General features: G+C 34.1%; 1 protein-coding gene across 7 annotated transcripts in view; it reads left to right on the forward strand.

Annotated features, from left to right (window-relative positions):
* Window positions 1-2,677: 2,677 nt before the first annotated feature.
* LOC132123823 (extracellular sulfatase Sulf-1-like) overlaps window positions 2,678-25,065 on the forward strand; it is a 123,046-nt gene continuing 100,658 nt past the window's right edge. For 4 of the 7 annotated variants that reach the window (XM_059534504.1, XM_059534503.1, XM_059534505.1 and 1 more), the window contains exon 1: window positions 2,679-2,970. The gene's annotated coding sequence lies outside the window, so the exon portion shown is untranslated. Of the gene's footprint in view, window positions 2,971-25,065 lie in introns of all 7 variants that reach the window. The other 3 variants (XM_059534510.1, XM_059534511.1, XM_059534509.1) reach the window with 2 other exon arrangements.

The raw sequence follows: 25,065 nt of genomic DNA on the forward strand, positions 1-25,065 counted from the left end.
ATATGCTTACGAAGGGTTGATGTCTTGTCGAGATTTTATAAACTGCTAGTTTGGTCTCCCTAGGCAAGCTAACCATACACAACATGACAGAGTATAAATATGGGCAGGGGTTCACTTCATTACCTTCGAGTTCAACTTCAGAATATGACGGGGTTTCGTTTTCAGCGGTGTCTGCACCACTAACGCCTGTTTTGACCGTCTGCATCTTTCTTGTGATTTTAGCGCCAGTTTGCCCTCCTGCCCATTATTTACTGACGTAGCTTCCAGGGAGCGATTTTTTTTTACTCGGTAATTAATGTGTTTTAAAATGTAGCGAAGTACAATACTTCAAACAAAATATACTTAAGTAAAAGTAAAATTACAGATTAAAAAAATTACTTAAAAAAGTAGAAGTACACAAAAAGCTACTCAATTACAGTAACGCGAGTAAATGTAATTCGTTACTTTCCACCTCTGCATATAATGTAGGTGTTTGTACAATTAAAAATAAAAGCGATAGTTTGAATGGCTTCTTTTGAGTTGAATTTCTTAAATGTTGAACTTGAGAATTTGCAATAAATGTAAAATATGCATGACTGATTTACATGAACTCTGCACAAGTTTAGAATTGTCCAGTCGTATGTGCTTTGTTTAAAAAAACCTTAATGTACTAATAACATAAAAAAAAAACTTGCATATGGCTTTAAATTGATTCATGCACAGACTTAGTATACCAAACACAAGAAGTAATAAACAAATTAATCATTTGATAACTCATCCTGACATCACAAGGCAGAAATGAGAAATTCTCTATTCACATACCATAAGAAAATGTTCAGAGAGCAATACAAAATCACAAATCTGTCAAAAATGTCAAGAAATCATTAAGTGAAAGGGGAAAAACACTTAAAACACATTGATATATTGCATATGATACAGATGAAGGTTTGTGTCGTAGTGCAGGGTTGGGAAACTTTGATCCTGGAGGACCACTGTCCTGCAGAGTTTAGCTCCAGCAACAATTAAACACACCTGCCTGTAGCTTTCTCGTGATCTTTAAAGACATTCATTGGCTGGTTCTGATGTGTTTGGATTGAGGGTTGGAGCTAACTCTGCAGGACAGTGGCCTTCCAGGAAACTTCCATCTTCCCTTTTTGTCACACATTATTTGCCAGTATGTATTGTCAATTACCCCTTAAGAAAAACCGAGTTACTGAACATGCTAAAAAAAAGTTCATAAAACCTGACAAAAGTCAGTCTCTACACCTTCTCACACACACACACACACGCACGCACGCACACACACACACACACAAACATTTTTTTAAATGTACAGTTCATGTCATTTTCAATAAGATTAATAAAGCAAATAATCCTGCCACCGTCTCACACCATGTTATCCTTTGACCATGTGTAAGAAAAGGGAGTCCTGTCTTCAAATGGTGCTTGATAGTGACTCCTACAATTTATTGGACTGTTCTTTATTATTATTTTTTTTAATTGGTTGCAATCATTCAAAAAAACATGTACTGAACATGGGACAAAATAAAAAAAAACGTTATATTGCCTGAGGGATGGTTGATTTTAATAATTGTGAGATTGTAATTGCCTTTTTATTTATTTATTTTATTTTTTTGTGGTGGACAGAGAAAAAATAAAGTGAGATGTTAATTTAGAGTTGTGAGTAAGTCAGAAATCTGAGTTTATAACTTACAATTCTGATTTTTATTGAATTTTTTTCTCAGATTGGCAAAAAAAAAAAGCCTGACTTGTGAGATGTGAACAAAGAATTGCTAGAAAAAATAAATAATTGTGAAATAAAAAGTTGCAATTTTATATATATATATTATATATTATATATTAAGTATATATATATATATATATATTTTTTTTTTTTTTTTTCCTGGAAACAGGTTTCCATAAATATATTTTATTTTATAAAGTTTAAAGTTGTCATTTAGTTAGATTATTTTAAATGTCAACAATGGATTTAAATTTCATGGACTATAAGACATAGTCAAAGCAGCCACACCCAGATCAAGCATCTGATTCCTGGGGTCTTTAGTCACTGCCAAACCTCAAACCCCTTTTCACACTCCACTCTCAAACAGGATGTGGCTAGCCAAAGGGTTTTGTCTCTGTCTAGTGCTACAAAATGAGTAATTCCATTAAAAGAGCTATGAACGAATTTTCATCAGTTTCCTGTGTAAAATTAAAGATTTAATTATGTTTGCCATCTCATTCCACTTTATCCCCACAAAAGGAGTCAGAAAGACAGTTATTGCTTAAATGGAAACATGACTCAAACTTGCCATTACAGAAGAGTGAAAAAACAAGGGTATTGAGAACATATTTCTTTTATCTTTATCTGTCTGTCTACATATTGTATTTATATATTCATTTGCATTAACTTTTAGATGATTTACTATTTGATCATATTATTTTATTATTGACTGAAAAGCCAATAAAATATTTTTATATGAATAATTACTTTTTTTTTATTATTTTTTAATAATTACTGTCTTCAGCCATTATTCCATAACTAATATTGTCCACAACCTCATCAAATAAAACAATTTAATCATTTTGCAGCTCTTTCTGCAATTATATGTCATTTGTTCATAGTAAACGAACCAGATAGCTTTGATATTGGAGCTTTCAAAATGGCTACCATTCAATTAATTAGCTTCAGGCTAACAATCCACTGAGAGCAGCAGCATCATTGATGTTGAGTTCAGCAGAGGTGGGGCTTCCAATCCATCTGCCTTAAGGCAGATAGAACAGATATTCAAAGAATTCTGAGGTTTCCCACTGTAATTGGGCTATTATTTGGAAAAGTGGAGGAAGTTTATCAAGCTTTTAACAGAAGGTGTCTTGGTTGGAGTAGCACGGTGGAGAACTAGCCCTCTGGCTAACTGTTTCACTGGAGGTTCTGAGATCAAACATGGCTGGCTAGACGATTGTTTGAGGTCCTGCTCTAAATGACTTAAGGTGAGTCATATTTCAGTAACAACAAATAGTTCTTTATACTGGAGCAAAGGAGCAGCTTAAGCTACATTAGTTAGTGACTCATATTAGTTAGTCTCTCATATTAGTTTAATCTTCAAAAGTGACTACAGTTTGAGCAACAGTACCTTAAACTAACTGCTTAAATTAACTTCTGATATGAAAAATTGATAGATGCATCTAAATGCAGACTAGAATTAGTTGGTAAATTTGTGTTAATAAATCTCGCTTGTAGTTTTTCATACAGTCTACTCATGCTCCACTGAAGTTTAGAGGTGAAGGTAAGGGTGCAGCTTCATGCCTTTTTTCTCTATAAATGTTATGTTTTTGGACAAATTCATGTGAAAATTACCATTTTGTAAAACTTCAGATTTTCTAAAACTCAACATGTTGTTCTCTTCGACATGAAATGTATAGCAATTGTATGTGTGTATGTGTGTGTGTGTGTATATATATATATATATATATATATATATAAAATGCATATGTGTAATATGCCTGATGCACAATAACTTTTTTTAACCAAATTTTTAGTGAATATATTTAACAGCCCTTTACTGTTAGATATGTAGCTGTTTAACACAATATCTGTCTGTCTGTATAAATTTATGATTATTTATTAATCTGTTATTTATTATTAATGTTTTTAATTATTATAATTATTAGACAAAGAAACGCCCAATTAAATATTATGAATGATATAAATATTAGTTGGTAGGTTTTTTTCCAGAATTTTTTTTTTTTTTTGCATACTTTTCACTATTGGACATGCAGCCTTTAACACAATAACTTGCTGTCCGGGTGTTGGCCTTTTCAGTTAGAAATATGTAGCTTTCAACAGAGCCTCTGAATCATTTCATCCTTGAACGTGTTTATCCATGAATGTGCTTATCCAAATTATGTGTTTTGGAGTCGATAATCATCACTTGAGGTTTTTGATTGAGCTATATACTTATTTGAACAATGCATGATTGGTCCGAATAAGTATGAATAATTTCAGACAAAGCCAGGGTCAAAATAAGTGCAATGACATAACGGCCTCACTGAGTTGTTAGGCCTGGATAAATGATTCAGGTGTGAGAGTTTGTGGTCAGTAGACCAACATGAACTGTTTGGTTCGAGAGGCACTGTTCCAGGACTGACAGACAGTTGTGTAGCAGGAGCGTGTGACTTTACATAGTGGGGTTGCATGTGTGAACCAACAACACTTCATTCAGCATTCAAGTAGAAAGATTATGGATCATTTGTGCAGTCCTCCATGTCATTGAGCTGTTTTGTTATTTCTTCATACCTCATTTGTATGGCCTTTAAATGATACATTAGACCAAAATGCAGTACACTTGGTAAGTTTGGTGATGTTTCTATTGACTGTAAAATATTGAGGACTGATGAGGGAATCATAATTTCTCAGGCACACACACATTAAAAGCCCTCTAGGCAGAAGCGTTTCATACTTTATTTAAAACACATACTGTAGGTTGTATTCCCTTTACCACAGTTTGGCGTTATATTGCAAGCCTTGAAAGAAATGGATGAAAATCTGCCCTTGAGTTCTATTTCATGGTCATTTTTATAAAGATATCCTTGAACATAAAGTGCACATCTGGATTTTTATTAAACTGTTATTTTGTGAAATGGGTTTAGATGATTTATGCATGTTTCTTGGGATCGAGGCCTCTGTTTTACTCAGCTCATTCACCTTCATATTGCAGTTCGCAAGGAGTCCATTGAATTGTTCGCAGTCAATCTGTCCACAGATGAACAAGCAGCTTTTAAGGATGATTATAAATCAAAAGCTGGAGTTGTTTTCTTTGGTTGTGTACCTTCTGTAGACAAACTCTCGCCAGTACATGTTTTGAATCTGGCTTCTGAAACAAAGAAAGACTTCTTGTTATTAGTCATACTTACTTGTGGGGACATTACTAATGTTGGAACCCCGATTAGGACATATTTGAGAGATGAGAAGTGACTGTTAAAGGTATAGATCAACAAAAAAAAAATAATAATAATTATTTACCCACCCTGATCCAAACCAACTTGTAGAAAATAAAAGGAGACATTTAGCAGTATATCCAAGCTCCAGTCTTCTATTTATATTTTTAGTTACTTATTTTATTTTATTAATGTTTTTAATAATAACCATTATTGTCTTATAGCTTGATCCTATAAAACGCTGAAATATTTACTTTAGTTAAAAATATGACATGTATCGATTTATATTATATATATATATATATATATATATATATATTTCTAATTGTTTAGTGTATATATATTGCAGTTCAGAGTTAAAGTTCTATGTATATATTATACTTTAAAATACAATGCTTTATGATCTATCTAATTATAAATCACATTCATTGTATTTATTTATAATTATTTATATATGTATATATGTAACTATTTATTTAGTTTGTTAGTTAGTTTAATTGACATTTAAAATATTATTTTAAGCTTTAAGCTAATACTATGCACTTCTGTGTAGTTGCCAGAAATTATGGTAGACAAGATAATGTGTCATTACTTTTGCTGACCCTTCATTAACCTTGTCATAAAAGTGGCATGCAGGGCACACAGTATATTTCATAAGCCTCACATTTTACAAATGGGTATGGAATTGCAACTACTTGAAAACACACTTTCTCGTAAGATCAGGTTGAGTTACCTGAGTATCTCTTTCCAGCAGTTGATAGTTGAGTTGGAACTCCAGACGTGATCATGGAATGGCCCCATGTCTTGACGCACATGAGGTTGCTGAACACAAACTCCATGAATAGGCTTGTTTACTAACCACAAGTGGTTCCACTCACAAAAACCATAACAGCACAGTACACAACAGGGGTGTAGTTGACTTTTACAGCTTCCTGGTGGAAAAGAGCTTTCAGCTGGCCAGCACCTGCAGAGTTTGAAGGCTGCAAAGGGCAGGTTAGTGGATATTGGCTAGAAAGACATGACCTCAGCTTCTTGTGAGCAATGTGGAAACCATTTTTAAAGGCCGTCTTCAAGCTTCAATATCAGATGGATGAAATTGGCTAAGACTTCAATGACAGACTTGCAAATGATTCCGTCAGACTGACACATTTATTGTGCTTTTTTTTCGTTTCTGAGTCCTCAAGACAATAGGGTTTATGTGTGTTGCTTGCTGTTCTCATGAAGCAAACTGTCTAAGCGAATAATAAAAAAAGGCTGTACTTAGGGTGTGCTGAGATTTTACTGTCTCTTCATTTCCCCCTAATGAAATCAGACTGAATGTCAAAAACATCTGTCCTAACTGATTCCCTCCTTGGTGTTCAGTCTTTTTTTTCTTCTTTGATTTATTCAAGCGTAAAGCGTAGTAACCATAATGGGTTTGCTCCAGTCAACTTCCTTAGTGTTCAGGAGGTCATCTGAGACTCTAGGGCCACCTAGTTCCAAGGTCGTGGGACGTAACTAAGTGAATATGATTGTGGGAGGTCTTTTTGAAGAAAATGTCCTGAGAGATGCTTGACCGAGTCAAAGTACACATGGATCAAATGTTTCATGTGATTCATGTATTCACAAGGTGCAGAAGGATCCCTCAATGCTGAGCTCATGATTAGCCACCTGAAAGGAGGCCAAGGGCTGAATTTCAGCCCAACTGGTGGATATCCAGATGTTTTAAGAGAGCCACTCAGCTTGTATGAAGAAAGAAGGTGGTGATGTGCCAGACTATCAGTGTAACACTTAACATGGACACAAATCTTAATGACTGGTTTAAGGAGAAACATGACTGGGCTGTAATTTATGTCTTTTTATTACATGGCTCTGTGGAATACTTGATTCTGTTTGGTCCGTTGCGACATTCTGAGGTCTGTTATCCCTCGATAACAACCGTTAAAAGCTGATAACACAGGCTCATCCGGGTAACTGAAGTTGGCCCAGGACTCCTGGAAATTTAGAATTTTTTTTCTAGGTGGAAGCTTTGTGTTTGTTTAGCTAATAAAATATTAAAACTCGATTCAGAATTGTGTACAATTATTTAATTATTCATCCTGCTATCGCGTAAATGGAGCTTAAATGGCTGCCCACTGCTCCGGGTGTGTGTTCATGGTTTGTGTGTGTTCACTGCTGTGTGTGTGCACTTCGGATGGGTTAAATGCAGAGCACAAATTCTGAGTATGGGTCACCATAGTTGGCTGTATGTCAGGTCATTTTCACTTTCAACTTGCCGCTTGCTCGCAGCTGCTGTGTTCACTGAAGTTTGCGTTCAAATATTTCAACTCAAAAATCAATATTTTGTGTCTAATTATTTACTTATGTGGCAAGTAGCCGTGTAATAAGTGGGATAATGTAAATTCAGCCGTCTATACATAGCATAGACTTCTCTCGGCCTCCCTATTGCCTTTGTTCTGTGCATGGGTGGAACCAGGCTTCTGTCATTTTTCGAATTATTTGTTTTTCTTTTTTATTTGATTGTTTGGTGCTCTGAATAATATAATCTTAATATTGAAATGCCATAGATTGCTTACAGCTTCATATTTTATCTGCTAGACTTGACTTCATACATAGGTTTAAATAAATAAAATGTATTTATTATTTATTAATTTATATATTTATACAGAAAAGTTCTACTGCAAATGTGCATTAAATCCAGTTCAAATTTTTTATGGATTCAAATCAGGCTTGTAAAATAACTTTTAGATTCTAGTACTTTGAGCCTTTAAGCCATTACATCATAAACAGTCACTGTCAGTTGCCATTTTCATTTTTGAAAGGGAATTGAGTTTAATTTAGAATTTACTGTTATAATTAACACATAAATCATTGGACTTTCTTGGACCTCACTGGATCATTATGAGGTCCAAATCTCACTGAAGCATTATGGAATAATGTCTTTGTTTTACTCAGTCCTTGAGTTTTATTGATGTACTACAGCAATGAGAGGCTTTATAAGGCAGTTTTCCAATTAAACTGTTGCTTCTTATGAACCTTTTGTACTCTACTTTAGATTAAGTGTTTCTTTTAGAGCAAATAAAAGCATTTGCCATTTGATTGAGGTACATTTGCAGTTACAGGAACACAAATGTAATTTCAGTTAAGCCAGATGAGGAATTCTATGATAAATGAAAAGTTCACGCTTTTCCACTCCACTCTCTTGGTGGTTAAAACAAATGGAACAAATTTAACAAGCACTTAAAATGTCTTATATCCTTAAGTAAATCCTTAAACCTCATAAAGACTTCCGGCTGCTTGTTTTAAAGAGATGTACGTCTTCAGTTCTCACATTTGGCATCCTATGGGTTTCATTAGAGTAGTGTTAATTACACTTTCTCCATTGCCAAGCTAATTGAAGCCCAGGCCAAGAGGAACAGGGTAAACAGGAGATAGCTGCATTACCACTCCTTCCCATAATGCTCTTCCTGTCAGGCCACATCAGAGGCCAGGAGATGGGCACACAAAGACGATGTTTGCTCAATCTATCCAAGCGAGGTTGCTCAATTGGGGGAAACTAAACTTTCCCAACGGTGTCATCCTTTTTTTTCCCTCTGTTGGTGGTATTCAGTGGGGGAAAAGGGTAATTTTGAGCAAATTTGAAGATAAGCCATATAGTTGGGTATTTGTACTTTATTAAAACAAAATATTTAATGTTGATTATTAAGGTAATTTTGTCTTTTGTTCTTGTTTTTCTTCTTGTTCTTATTTGTTTTTTCATCTTGTCTTCCTCCATTGGTCGTCTTTGTTGTTGTTCTTCTTCTTCGAGTTTATTCATAACCAATGATCATGTTTTGAAATTTAAATAGTACTTTATGATGGTTACACTGCTAAGGTTGTTTTTTCCCCTTCCTAGTCCAGCACATCTAGTAAAAATCTAGGACACACAATGGGTCATGTTGTGAATTTGAGGATGTCGTGGGCCAATAGAAGAGGGACTTTAGTGTGTGGCAGTCAATAGTTGCTAAGCAGTAAGAGAGGGTTGTTTGCTTATGTCAAGCCCAGCAGAATAAATGAGGGCAACAATGAGCAAATGTATTGACCTGACTCTTCTTCGTCTTATTCTGTCCATATTTGTAGAGTCTTGGCAACCTCCCAGATGGATAAAGACCACAGATTTGTGGGGTAAAGCTTGGAAAATAAAGGACTTGGGTCTGTTGTTATAAATTAGGTTAGTTTTGCCCTCCTAGAATGTAGTTGTTTTTGTAAGTGCTGCTAATAAAAGTGTAGCTTGACTGTAGACTGACCTAAGGACTTTGGGAACTTTTCTGGGTTTTGTTTAGCTGTCCTTCTTTCCTCTTTTCTGTTTACACATTCATTTTATTAGTGTTATTATCTTTTGTGTTTTAACCTTGTCAACATCATTGAAACTTTAGAAATCCTAATATTTGGCTATGTTTAAATGTTTCATTTCAAATGGTGTTCGGACTGTCAATGATAGGACATGTGGTTCACCCATTCTTACAGTACATCTGGTTTCTTCCAAGTGCCTACATTGCTTATGTGCCACATTATCAACTACTTTGCCATAAGAATGTAAGATTAAACCAAGATGGCAAGCCAAAGCTGATCAATCTAACTTGCAGTCTTGTGTCTTGAATCAGCTGCATTTATAATGTTCATAGGTTGATTGCTGACATGACAAAATCATTTACATTCTGACTGCCTTTATATCAAAGCTGGTGGATGAGGGCTCAAGCTCAGGCTGAGCTGAGGAAGCACTCTGGAGAAAGAGCATTTATTTTTAAATGCCTGCTGTAGGGTTTTATTAATATGAGGTTAAACAAACAGTGACATGCCAGCTCAGACTACATTCATTCATTCTGGATTGCTGTAAGACCTCACAGATATGCCAACTCTCTATAAATAGCTTCTGTTCAAAGCCAAGAGGAACAATTGATTTAGAAGTCTGCATTACTGTTTCAGTTTAAATGCACATACATTTTATTTTATTATTATAAAGAGAAGGGATGCTATTTGTCTTGTATTTAAAGTATTGGCCATAGATGTCTGTGAAACCTCCCTAATATAAAGCAAAAGATCCACAGCACCTTCCTTCCACATATGAGTCATCTAATGTTAGATAATATCACTGTTTATACATATTTGGTTCATGTTTACTGTAATCAAATGGTAAAATTAAGGAGTGATGATTATGGGTGGGTATAAGTATTTCGAACTCTGAGCATGAGGCAGATGATGAAACAGGATGGACACCTCCGCAAAAACCATGAGCTCATCTGTGGGCGAATTTTATGGCAGCCATTTAACATTTTAACCAAATATTTAGGACCAAAAACAAATATCGAGGACATTATTTATTTGTGCTTTTATTAAAGATGCTCTGGCACGTTATTTTGTCACAAAGTTGAATTCTACTTCTAAAAATTATATTATTTGGATGTAATATATTACATTATACATTGTTATTTTGGATAACACACACACATTTGTTTTTGTGAAAAGTGGGGACATCCCATAGGCGTAATGGTTTTTATACTGTACAAACTGTATATTCTATGGCCCTTCACCAACCCTACCCCTAAACCTAACCCTCACAGGAAACTTTGTGCATTTTAACTTTCTCAAAAAAACTCATTCTGTATGGTTTATAAGCGTTTTGTAAAATGGGGACGTGAGTAATGTCCTCATAAGTCACCCTCTCCTTGTAATACTTGTGACATACCCATGTCATTATACAGAGTTGTGTTTTGTTATGTCACAAAAACAAGAGCACACACACATACACATATATATCCCTTGTGGATTGTTCAAATTCACTACACTTTGGAGTTGTTCGGGATGAAAACATCCACTCAATTAAACTGCTGTAAAAATGTATCAGATTCATTTTTTTTTTTTTTGTTTTTTTTTGCATAAATCTGTTAATCAACATCAGTCCTGATCAAAACTACCAAATGTTTTTAAAAAATCCAAGATTTTAACTCTTTAATTGCCAAGTTCATAAATGATGTCACTGATTTGAGGAAAAAAACACACAAAATGACTTATTTTCAATATAAAAGTAATTGTGGCTGGATTTTTTTTTTTACTTTTTATAACAGTCTTGGGCATGTCAAAGTTTAGTAGCAACATTGGCTTTGATGCATTTTTAGTTTTTGTGCAACATTAGATTTAATTTTTTTCTCCCTAATTAGTTGTTGGTGGCTGTTTTTGCCCCATTGACTTCCATTATAACGACATTTTTTGATTGCAAAGCCATGACACCATGTAATCATGCATTCTTGATTGTTTGTGGTTTTCCCTTTTGGGAAGAGGTAAAATTTGTTAATTTTACAGTTGATCACTAGGTGGGACCATTAACCATTTAGATAGGCCTGTGCAAAAAAAGCTTAGTTTCTGACTTGTATATGAAGCTATATGGAGTATAACAGCATATTATATTGAGTGTGTGTGTGTGAGAAAGAGAGAGAGAGAGTGTGTGTGAGAGAGACCTTTGCACACTTACCTTAATGTATTTCAGAAAATCACAATGTACACCTCAGCTCTTAGAACTACATGGAGTAAACAAAAGTGTATGTATGCACCTGCTGCCTTTTAATGGTGGTGAAAGTATTCGGTTGTTAAGTGATGACGTAAGAAGCGCTGTTTCCGGGTCCAGGCCTCAACTCGCTTCACTTGAGAATATGACCTCAGCAGCCGTTTATGAGCACTGATTATTCATATTGATAATTTAAGTTAAACGCTTTCAAACTTACGATATACACTACAGTCTCCGTGCTCACAGCGTCCCAAACACAAATAATTTTAAGATATTTTTTTTATATTTATATTTTCATTGTCTGGCTATCTGGTACTTCAGTATGGAGTTAATGTTATAACTTTTTCACTAGTATTCTATGACAGTTTATATTAGCACCTTTTGTTGTTTTCTCGTGGTAACTGATAGAGCGTTTGGACACGGAAGCGCTGCTACGTGACGTCTGACTTAATAAGCGAATAGACTAAACGAAAGCAAAGTACGTGGATTTAAACACTTGCATGCCATCGTGCTGGATATTTAATGGTGAGAAAAGCAGCAAGCAACACGAGAAAGGGCTTGACTTGTACCAAAGTTTATAGAAATGATTATGTAGCGTGACCCCTCCAGCGAGCTGCAGCTTATTTGAAGTTGGTATTGCATTTTGGTTCATAATACATTGTTCATAAATTTGATGCAAAGTATATTTTTTTTACAGGATTTTAAGGTTTTAAACTGGCTTTACCATCAAGAAAAGAGGAGCATTTCACTTATAGGCCATATGTACTTTTCACCATCAAAAGGAAGCAGGTGCATAAACACACTTCTTTTTTTATTGTTTATTCCATGTAGTTCTGAGAGCATGAGGTGCATATTTTGATTTTTTCAAATACTGTACATAAAGGTAAGTGCACAAAGGTCTCTCACACCCTCTCTTTCTCTCTCTCTCTCTATCACACATACACACACACTATTATTTGCTATTATACTCCATATAACCCCATACAAGTCAGAAACTATGCCTTTTTTTGCACAGGCCTATCTAAAGGGTTAATGGTCCCACCTAGTGATCAACTGTAAAAAATAACAAATGTTACCTCTTCCCAACAGGAAAAACCACCAACAATCAAGAATCTCACACACACACAAACACTATAATTTGCAGTAATACTCCATATAACTCCATATACAAGCCAGAAACTAAGCCTTTTTTGCACAGGCCTATTTAAAGGGTTAATGGTCCCACCTAGTGATCAACTGTAAAAATAAATTTTTTTACCTCTTCCCAAAAGGGAAAACCACAAACAATCAAGAATGCATGAATACATGGTGTCATGGCTTTGCAATCAAAAAATGTCGTTATAATGGAAGTCAATGGGGCAAAAACAGCCACCAACAGCTAATTAGGGAGAAAACATTTTAATCTAATGCTGCACAAAAACTAACAATGCATCAAAGCCAATCTTGTTACTAATCTTTGACATGCCCAAGACTGTGATAAAAGGTAAAAAGGTAAAAAAAAAAGATTTATCTAGATTTATGCAAAAAAAATTGAAAAAAATATTTATCTGATACATTTTTACAGCTGTTTAATTTAGTGGATGTTTTCATCCACGAACATCCCGAAAGGGTAGTGAATTTGCCCACAGTGTACCGTTGAGTTTTAGAAAAATTTCAAAGAATTTTCCCAAAATATGGGTCAAAATAAGATTTGTCACCAAAAATCATTCCATTAGCTCAAACACAGAGAAAGTTGTGGCCAAAATAAGACTCAACTTTACCCCCTAGTGGACGAAAACGTCCCCAACAACCCACAAGGGTTAAATATAAATTATTCCTTTCTCTGAAACCTTTAAAAGTTTAAAGTTTAAAGTCTGCTTGATGTTAGCAAAAGTTACTTTTTCATTTCTTGTATATTAACATAGCTTTCCAACATGACCCAAACAATGATGACCACTGTTAAGGTTATTAGCACCATCTTCACCCACTCAATTCCTCTCCGCCTCCCATACTTTTGTTGTATTACCTGACCCTCATCCTGCAGTCGCTGCCAGTAAAATGCTAATGTAGCTTAAAGGAGCATTTCACCCGTGGGAACATTGATCTTCATTGAAAGTGGGTCATATATGTAGTCGAAATCTATTAAAATTTTCGAATTTGGTGCCTTTTTGACCGAGTTATAACAGAAAGTAACTTTAGGGCTCATTTGTATGGAAAACCACAACTCCCACAATGCAACACATTTGCACAGCTCCACAAGCCACTCCCACTCCCAAGACATTGAGGACACAGTTAGCAATGTATGGTATATACGTGCCACAGTAGTAAACAATGCCACAGTAAGCTTTTTGTGCATTAAAAACGGTACTGCACAAACAGTTTACAGTTGACGTTACGTAACTTATTAACCGGGAATCATTTCGTGATAATAATGCTTGAAGAAATTGTGTACATTTCACGAAATGAATAATAAATAAAATTGAAACACTTATTTTACAGTTAGACGTCCATTTGTCCCTGCAGGCTTCGGCTGGCGTTTCCAGTTTACCCATACATGCCAAACCTCCCTAATTTTCCGGGAGACTCCCGAATTTCAAAGCCCCTCCCGAAAATCTCCCGGACCGACCTTTCTCCCGAATTTCTCCCGATTTCCACCCGGACAACAATATTGCTACACCATCCGTCACTGGGCGCCGTTTTAGACCAAATGCTTGCGCTCCCATGGCGTCTGTCGTTGCTATGCAACCAAACTGCGCTCTCCATGATGACGACGAAGAAGTATCAGCAAAGGATTAATTGATTTCTAGCCTCACCTCGGCTCGCATTAGCTTTACTACTAGATATATTTCTGGAGATGAGAAGGAAAAACCCGCCTGGAAAAAGTAGCGCACCACGTTGCTTCCATTATGAGCGTGCTCACCGCGGCCGCGCACCTACGGTTGAAATAACGACCTTGAGCGCGAAAAAGATGCGATATGTGAACGCCCCCTAGAAGCAGACGTCTGAAATGAAAGGCAAGAACAGCTATTTATTTAGTTTTAGACTGTTACATGTAAATTTAAAAATGAAATGTCATAATTATAATGTTTTGAGAGTTTACTTATGTAATTGTTGCATTAGGCTATGAATTAATAAATGTTTATTGATAAGATCTAGCTATTTCATATCTCTTCATTTACAGTAGCTAACAAATTAGGGTCTAACCTCCTAAGGAGAGGCCTTAAGGAATTGAATTTGTCAAATAAATGAACTACATTTTTCTTTGCGTTTGTGTATGTGATATTATATATGACGACACATCGTTTGTGTATGTGATATATATGACGACACACAACCCCCCCACCCCCCCCCCCACCCCGGTCCGAGTTATGAGTTTACCTTCGGAATTCTGAAATATGTCTCCAGGACGCCTCTGTCCATATGCGGGGTGAAACTAGGATGGTTCACAACGCAAACATCCGTGTCCTTGTCTGCCTCAGACATTTCTTCGAGGAGAAATTGGCATCTTTCAAATTCTTTCAGCAGACGAGCTCTGTGTCCGTAGGCGCACAACGAGAGCACAGGCACCACCAGTCCGCACCAGCTCGAGTACGCCCGGGCTCCTCGGAGGCGACAGGCAGGTCTCCGGCCTCGGCTGCAGCCGCCGCCTCCTGTTCCTCCATCAGCATCAGCTGCTCTGCGCTATATTGTGGCTCGTATAGATAGCCACGAACATCTGTTTCGAGCAACAGACTTTGAAAATCCTCTTCTTCTATATCATGAGTTGTTCCTCCAGCCATTCTCGTAAATCTGACTCCATAAGCGCTTGTTAGCTTAGCTACACAGCTTCCAAACAAGATGGCGGATTTTCATTTTCGTTTCTGTAAGTTTAGTCCCACCCACTGATCTGTAATAGGCCTGTAGGGTGAGTGGGTCCCACCCCCTGGAATAATAATAAGCTAGTGTCTGTAGTCTCTACACTTTTCAATGAATTTTGACTTCCTGCTTATTATGACGCAAAATGACGATTTTTACATCATAATAAGCAGGAAGTAAAACACTTAAATCCTTATTTCTCCCATCTCAGGGAAAAATAAAGGAAAAATCCATGATCATTATAATATATGACTGGGTTTCTAACAATACAAAGCTAAATGCAAATGGGTGAAGTGATCCTTTAATTGTGAGAACTTCACTGAACGTAGATAAAAGAGGATCAGGCTTGTTCAGATGCACATGAGCAACAACTGCATTTAACCCACCCCCATATGATGAAACAGTTTTGGTTATCAGAAAACAAGCCTTTTTGACAGGAAACCAGGTTTAATTCTGTTCTCACAGGATGTTTTCTCAATGTCAATCAGTTTGTAGTATTTATACATTATTATAGTATTTATTATGTTCAATTTACTTTTTCTATATTTTGTTTTGTGATTTTGATGAGTGCTTCTATCATTTGCAACAGTTTTTCTTATTTAGGTAATTTTGGTAATTTTAGTATTATACAATATTTTAGTTCAGTTATTCCCTAAGGCAGTCATTCTTATTTTCATTTAATTTAAGTTTATATATGTTTTCTAATCTAATGGTTGTATTTCCCAAGTTTTTTTTTTTTGTTTTTGTTTTTTTTTTTTTAACAATAACACTGTCAAAGTTTTTCACACCATGTTTGGTGGTGATAAACTAGACAAAATTAACACTTTTCGCCTTACGTTCATTATTTCATGGGCATTCCTTTGTGGCTAATAATAAAAAAGTTAGTTATTACAATTAACAAATAATACATTTGCGCTTTTTATTTTAAATTCCATTTCTTACTTGGGAACGTCCTACTTGCTAAAATGTTCATTGAACTTGTGTGGAATTTCCTCTGCCACATTTGAGTTTACTGAGTTACATGGTTTACAGCAGTCATTAATAAAACTTTTCTTGTGTGCTTAACAGCTTCACCGCAGACAACAATGCTCTATTGATGTCTAGTGGGTTAATTTGAGTGGCATAAACAAATTAAGCCTTATGACTTGCCATGAAGGAGATTTACCTGTCTGCTTATCCTGTGCACACACCCACTCTTAAATCGACTGCCGCAGAATTTAAGTGGTCATAAAGTTGTGTCGCTGTAAGAAGCTGGTCAGGGTTTATCTTTTGGGGATCTCCAAAAATGTACTGCTTTATATGGATTACCAAGGGAAAATATGTAAAGTTCATATTGAATTTCCATTGCATGCCCTGCCACCACTTCTCCTTCTTTTAAAGTAGATATGGATTGGCATTTTAAAAGGACAACAGACCAACATTTGTTTGAATATAGTTTATATGAATAGTTTATGTAACTGCAGTGATTTTATATCATCTGAATATTTGGTCATGTTTCCTATGTGGTCAGAATTTATCCAAACATTTAGACAACAGTCGGCTAATTCTTAATGGCCATGGGAGTGGTATAAATTTTAAATGATGATTAAAAAATCAACATGTCAAAACTGAATGTGTGTTTTTTTTTTTATATATCTTTTTTATTTTATTATGAATGTGAGCAGTGAGCAATTCATTGGTGCATGTTATTCTAAAAAGAAAAACTGCCTTCGTCATCTATAATCAAAATGTTATAACTTGGTGTCATTATTGGATAATGTTTACCAATACTGTAGCTAAATAGCTATTTTGGCATTGCTTCATTTGGTCTGGGTTTATATGACTCACTCTTCATGATTTAAAATCCATCATGAATTGATTTAAATCAAGTCCTGCCTAATTTTTTTTCTTAATATCCTGTTTTAATCAGAAAGGTCACATTATAGAAAAAAAAAGTTTCAAACGTCAGTTCCAATTGTTTTTAAAAGTATTCTAGCTGATATCATATGAAATCAAAGGTCTCTGAGAAGCGCTTTCAAAATGATTGCATTTTGTCATTTCCACTATTAAAGCTAGAGTTTTGGCATGATAAACTGGTTCTAGAATCAGTTTTCTGAGCTAAATAACTGATCCAAACCTTCAAGAACTTTCACCCTGGTGCCAAGAGTGCTGGATTAGCTCATTGCCTGTGATAGCGACCTGCTGATAAGACCATTAGATACCAGAAGTTATTGGAAGCTCTTCTCACAGACGGTCATTTCCTCCCTTACAAAGTCTCCTGTTAAACATATGCTAACGTAGGTTTTACTAGCCTGTTAGCACTCCCTGTCCCAATTACTCGCGCCCTAATGGAGCTTCTCTGACTGGTGTGTTGAGTAGTTTACAGTCTGAAAAAAATCTCTTTAAAACCTGTTTTAAGAGTGGACAATAAATAAAAGCTTCTCAGTGGGAAGATCGCTGGGTAATGGCTGTTATGCTAAGAGTTCGACAGCTCCAGTGTTGAAGTCGCTGAGTAAATTACACACCGCAAATCTCACTATCAACAGCCACTCTGTGTTTGTCTCCAAGACTCTTACAGTTTGATGGCCCAACCTCTGCGGAGTTTGGAAGGCCTCAGCGCTCGTGTCTGAGGTGTGGGTAGAGCTACCTAATCTGGGTGTAGGAGTCAACCGGCACAATGTGTGTTAAATGGCAGCACCATAATAAACTCCAAACAAATAGAGGGTTGCTAACGCTGTGCACTAGCCAGGGTGGAGGGCCGCTGGGAGCCATCAAATGTCTGGCGTTCTTGGAAAGACCTGGAGGCAGTGGGCAGATATTACAGCCAGGAGACGACTCCTGGGGTATTGGTTTATTTCAACACCCTTTTGAGCATAGTGTCATACACCCAAAAGAATGGGAAGAGAGTTCTTTTGTATTTGCTTGGGTAACCATTCACCATGAAATAGTCCTGTTTTATAAAGCAGAACGTTTATAATACAAAACCTGAGTCAGTTACGCGGAGTGCTAACTTCCAGTTTCACAACACCACCCCCAGCTTTAGACCGCTAGATATAACAGGCCTTTGCATTCAGATTTCCAACTGATGCAGACATTGCACAGAGGATGCTTTTGAGCATGCATCCATGCACCTTTACAAAATAAACCCCCCTGTTTATAGACCGAAGGGACTGAGGAATGTATCCAATCTCTATACTCACTGTCCTCTTACTGTTTTGTTTATAAACCTCCCTCAGGGGCCATTTACTGGAATGGTAAATTCTTAGATAAAGTAAATGGAGATATATATATATATATATATATATATATATATATATATATATATATATATATATATATATATATATATATATATATATATATATAGAATATATAGAATATATATATATAGAATATATATATATATAATATATAGAATATATATATATATAGAATATATATATATATATAGAATAAATAGAATATATATATATATAGAATATATAGAATATATATATATATAGAATATATATATATATATATATATATATATATATATATAGAATATATAGAACATATATATATATATATATAGAATATATATATATATATATATATAGAATATATATATATATATATATATATATATATATATATATATATATATATATATATATATATATATATATATATATATATATAGAATATATAGAATATATATATATATATAGAATATATATATATAGAATATATAGAATATATATATATAGAATATATAGAATATATAGAATATATATATATAGAATATATATATATATATATATATAGAATATATATATATATATATATATAGAATATATATATATATATAGAATATATATATATATATATATATAGAATATATATATATATATATAGAATATATATATATATATATATATATATATATATATAGAATATATATATATATATATATATATATAGAATATATATATATATATATATATATATAGAATATATATATATATATAGAATATATATATATATATATATATAGAATATATATATATATATAGAATATATATATATATATATATATATAGAATATATATATATATATATAGAATATATATATATATATATATATATATAGAATATATATATATATATATAGAATATATATATATATATATAGAATATATATATATATATATAGAATATATATATATATATATAGAATATATATATATATATAGAAATATATATATATATATATATATATAGAATATATATAGAATATATATATATATATATATAGAATATATATATATATATATATATATATATATATATATATATATATATATATAGAATATATATATATAGAATATATATAGAATATATATATATAGAATATATATATATAGAATATATATATATATTCTATATATATATATATATATATATATATATATATATATATATATATATATATATATATAGAAATATATATATATATATATAGAATATATATATATATATATATATATAGAATATATATATATAGAATATATAGAATATATATATATAGAATATATAGAATATATATATAGAATATATATATATATTCTATATATATATATATATATATATATATATATATAGAAATATATATATATATATATATATATAGAATATATAGAATATATATATATAGAATATATAGAATATATATATATAGAATATATAGAATATATATATATAGAATATATAGAATATATATATATATATATATATATTCTATATATATATATATATATATATATATATATATATATATATATATATATAGAATATATATAGAATATATATATATATATATATATATATATATATATATATATATATATATATATATATATATATATATAGAATATATATATAGAATATATAATATATAGAATATATATATGAATGAATGAACGATGATATACACAAACACAATGAGACACACACACACACACACACATATATGTATATATATATATTTTTTTTATTATTATTTTTTTTTTATATTACAGTACAGACCAAAAGTTTGGACACACCTTCTCATTCAAAGAGTTTTCTTTATTTTCATGACTATGAAAATTGGACATTCACACTGAAGGCAACTATGAATTAACACATGTGGAATTATATATGGAATTATATACATAACAAAAAAGTGTGAAACAACTGAAAATGTCATATTCTAGGTTCTTCAAAGTAGCCACCTTTTGCTTTGATTACTGCTTTGCACACTCTTGGCATTCTCTTGATGAGCTTCAAGAGGTAGTCACCTGAAATGGTCTTCCAACAGTCTTGAAGGAGTTCCCCGAGAGATGCTTAGCACTTGTTGGCCCTTTTGCCTTCTGTCTGCGGTCCACCTCACCCCTAAACCAGCTCGATTGGGTTCTTTTTTTTTTTTTTTTTTGAAAGGGGACAGTGTACATTAATAAACATTAAAACAATGTAAATGTACCCGAGTTAGCTCAAAAGTGCTAATTTTCATCGGTAGTCCCCCTGCCAGATTTAAACAAGGCAACCTTTAAAAATAATCACAAGTACAAAATCACAAAAAAAAAAAAAAAAAATTGCATACAACACATTATGGTTAATAAATACAATTCATATAAAAATGATACAATATTTAAATACACACATAAACGCATTAGTGCCCACAAGTTTGGCTCTCTACTTTTTGAATGACAAGGACTCTCTAATGGTTGCCGGCACTGTGTTCCATTGCTGAACTGCTCTTACGGAGAAGACGGCCTGACCAAAAGCTGTTTTTCTCCGGGGTATGATGCAGTCCGGTTCAGGTCCGGTGACTGTGGAGGCCAGGTCATCTGGCGCAGCACCCCATCACTCTCCTTCTTGGTCAAATAGCCCTTGATACCTTCAGTGTGACTCTACAATTTTCATAGTCATGAAAATAAAGAACTCTTTGAATGAGAAGGTGTGTCCAAACTTTTGGTCTGTAGTGTGTGTGTGTGTGTGTGTGTGTGTGTGTGTGTGTTTGTTTGTCTGGTTGTGTTTGTGTGTGTCATTGTCCATTATTTCATTCTATCTATATGATGATACTGATACTATATACACTGACCTTTATTAATATTGGCTTACAATTTGGTACATATGACCAAAGGTGGCTGTGAAAATAAATCTGACTTTCAAAAAATTCACACAGTTTATTTTCACAGCCACCTTTGGTCATATTTACCAAAATGTAACCTTTCATTAAAGTAAAATAATTGAAATTGGGGGGAAATTCAATTCAATTCAAGTTTATTTGTATAGCGCTTTTTACAATACAAATCGTTACAAAGCAACTTTACAGAAAATTATGTTTCTACAATATTTAGTAGTAGCTAGTAGTTTGTGCACGTTTGACAGGATTTTAGAAAAATAAAAATAATAATAATAATACAAGACGTAGTCAGCTAGATGATGAACTATCAATATTATTAATTAATAGTAATTATAGGATGCAGTCACACATGTAGCAATAATTGTTAGTTCTGTTTGTTGATTCAAGGTTAGCATCATCTGGGGTCCTCTGAGGGTCAGCATCATCTCTTCTCAGGTGTTCTGGATCCAGACTGGAGCTTGTGTAAATCCTAGTTAACATAGAAACAAAATAGAGACATCATTAGCATAGCTGCTGATCCAACAAAGTAAAATTAGTTTAACCCAAGCTAAAGAATAAAAATGCAGATGCAACTACACTCACAATTGAAGAGATACATTATTCGAATGCTTGGCGAAAGAGATGCGTTTTTAATCTAGATTTAAACAGAGAGAGTGTGTCTGAACCCCGAACATTATCAGGAAGGCTATTCCAGAGTTTGGGAGCCAAATGTGAAAAAGCTCTACCTCCTTTAGTGGACTTTGCTATCCTAGGAACTACCAAAAGTCCAGCGTTTTGTGACCTTAGGGTGCGTGATGGGTTGTAGCGTGGTAGAAGGCTAGTTAGGTACGCAGGAGCTAAACCATTTAGTGCCTTATAGGTAAGTAATGATAATTTGTAACTGATACGGAACTTAATAGGTAGCCAGTGCAGAGACTGTAAAATTGGGGTAATATGATCATATTTTCTTGACCTGGTAAGGACTCTAGCTGCTGCATTTTGGACTACCTGTAGCTTGTTTATTGACGAAGCAGGACAACCACCTAGAAGTCCATTACAATAGTCCAGTCTAGAGGTCATGAAAGCATGAACTAGCTTTTCTGCATCAGAAACAGATAACATGTTTCGTAGCTTGGCAATGTTTCTAAGATGGAAGAATGCGGTTTTTGTAACATTGGAAATATGATTTTCAAAAGACAAATTGCTGTCCAATATAACACCCAGATTTCTGACTGTAGAGGAAGTAACAGTACATCCGTCTAGTTGCAGATTGTAATCTACAAGATTCTGTGTGGTGTTTTTTGGTCCAATAATTAATATCTCTGTCTTATCCAAATTTAATTGGAGAAAATTATTTGTCATCCAATCTTTTACATTTTTAACACACTCTGTTAGCTTAGATAATTGGGAAGTTTCATCTGGTCTCGTTGAGATATATAGCTGAGTATCATCAGCATAACAGTGGAAGCTAATTCCGTATTTTCTAATAATATTACCAAGGGGCAACATGTATATTGAAAATAGAAGGGGACCTAGGACGGATCCTTGTGGCACTCCATATTTTACTGATGATAAATGAGATGACACCCCATTTAAGTAAACAAAATGGTAGCGATCGGACAGGTAGGATCTAAAACATCTTAGAGCCTGCCCTTGAATACCTGTATAGTTTTGTAATCGATCTATGAGTATGTCATGATCTATGGTGTCGAACGCAGCACTAAGATCAAGTAAGACTAGAAATGAGATGCAGCCTTGATCTGACGCAAGAAGCAGGTCATTTGTAATCTTAACAAGTGCAGTTTCTGTGCTATGGTGGGGCCTAAAACCTGACTGAAATTCTTCATACAGATCATTTTTATGCAGGAAAGCATAAAAATCACATTATGAAATTACGAGCAGACCATTAAATTAGCCAGCCATGACTTCCTGTTCAATAGGATATAAATATGAGAAACACAAAGGCTAAATTCCCATAATCATGAGTAAAACCAAAGAATATAGTTCTGATGCGCAGAACAAGAATGTTGAGCTTTACAAAAAAATAGAAAGTGGCTGTAAGAATAATGATAAAGCATTGAAAATCCACATTTCCATTTTCAGGGCAATAATTAAGAAGTCCAGATCAACTAAAGATGTTACAGATCAGCCTGGGTGAGTATGTGTGTCTATATCGCCCTATAATGCATGGTGAGGAAGAGAGATTGAGTGGCCAAAGACACTCCAAGGATCACAGCTGGAGAACTGCAGAGATTAGTTTAGAGCGTTGGGGTCAACATGCCTTAAAAAAAAAGAAAAGAAAAATGAACTGCCCCTACATCACCATATGGTATTACAGGAGGGTTTCAAGAAAATTCCTCCTCCTGGACAGATAGATTCAGATAAATAGCATCATGGATTCTATCAAATACCAACAGATAAAAAATAAATACCTGATTGCTTCTGTTACAAATCTTATAATAGGTCATGGTTGTATCTTCCATCAGGACAAGGATCTAAAACAAACATCGAAATCAACACAAAAATGTGTCACTCAGCACAGAATGAAGCTTCTGCCATGGCCATCCCAGTTACCTGACCTGAACCCTAGAAAATAAGTGTGGTGAACTAAAGAGAAAAGGCACCAACATTGAGCTGGGAATCTAATGGATCTGGAGAGATTCTTTATGAAGGCATGGTCTTGTCAGATGTTTTCCAAACTCCTCATGCTTTATAAGAGAAAACTCAGAACTTGAGAAAAGGATGTTGAAATAATTGGGTGCCAATAATTGTGGCCAATGCGGAAAACATTTTAATAATGAGACCCCCCCCCCCCCCCCACACACACATACACACACACACATACACACACACACACACACACACACACACACACACACACACACTTTCCATTGTTTTACTTCAGTGATGGTTAGAATTTTGTTAATTTTCAAGAGCATAAACAATGCAGATTTATTTTCAAAGCAGGCTTTGCTTCTGTTTACCAAGGGTGCCAATATTAGTGGATGGCACTGTATAACATTGTATGTATTTATTTATTTCTATCAATATTGGACATACAGGTGCTGGTCATATAATTAGAATATCATCAAAAAGTTTATTTCACTAATTCCTTTCAAAAAGTGAAACATGTATATTATATTCACTCATTACACACAGACTGATATATTTCAAATGTTTATTTCTTTTAATTTTGATTATTATAACTTACAACTAAGGAAAATCCCAAATTCAGTATCTCAGAAAATTAGAATATTACGAAGACCAATACAAAGATTGTCACGATCGGTGTTACAAGGAAACACAGGAGAGGGAACCAATTGCAGGTAAGTCATTTATTTAAAGGGTAATCCAAAGGGGTAAACAGTCCAGGCAGGGTCAAAACCAGAATATCCAAACATAACATAAACAAGACATGAAGACAAGGTAAGGCAAGGTAAGGCAAGGCAAGGCAAGAAGCGATGGACATGAATAATGATCAACATTAAACAAGGACTCCGTAACTCAGACCGACCGGGTATAAATACACAGAAGGATAATGAGGGAACAGGAGACAGGTGGGGAACAATCAATTACTCAACAGGAGGAAGGTGACCAAATAAGGGAACAGGAAGTGATAAGGAGACAGACACCGTGAGAAAGGAGGACACCTGGTGGAAACCCAGGGAAC

This window comes from Carassius carassius, chromosome 42 (assembly GCF_963082965.1).
Source record: "Carassius carassius chromosome 42, fCarCar2.1, whole genome shotgun sequence".
NCBI classification, from domain to species: domain Eukaryota; kingdom Metazoa; phylum Chordata; class Actinopteri; order Cypriniformes; family Cyprinidae; genus Carassius; species Carassius carassius.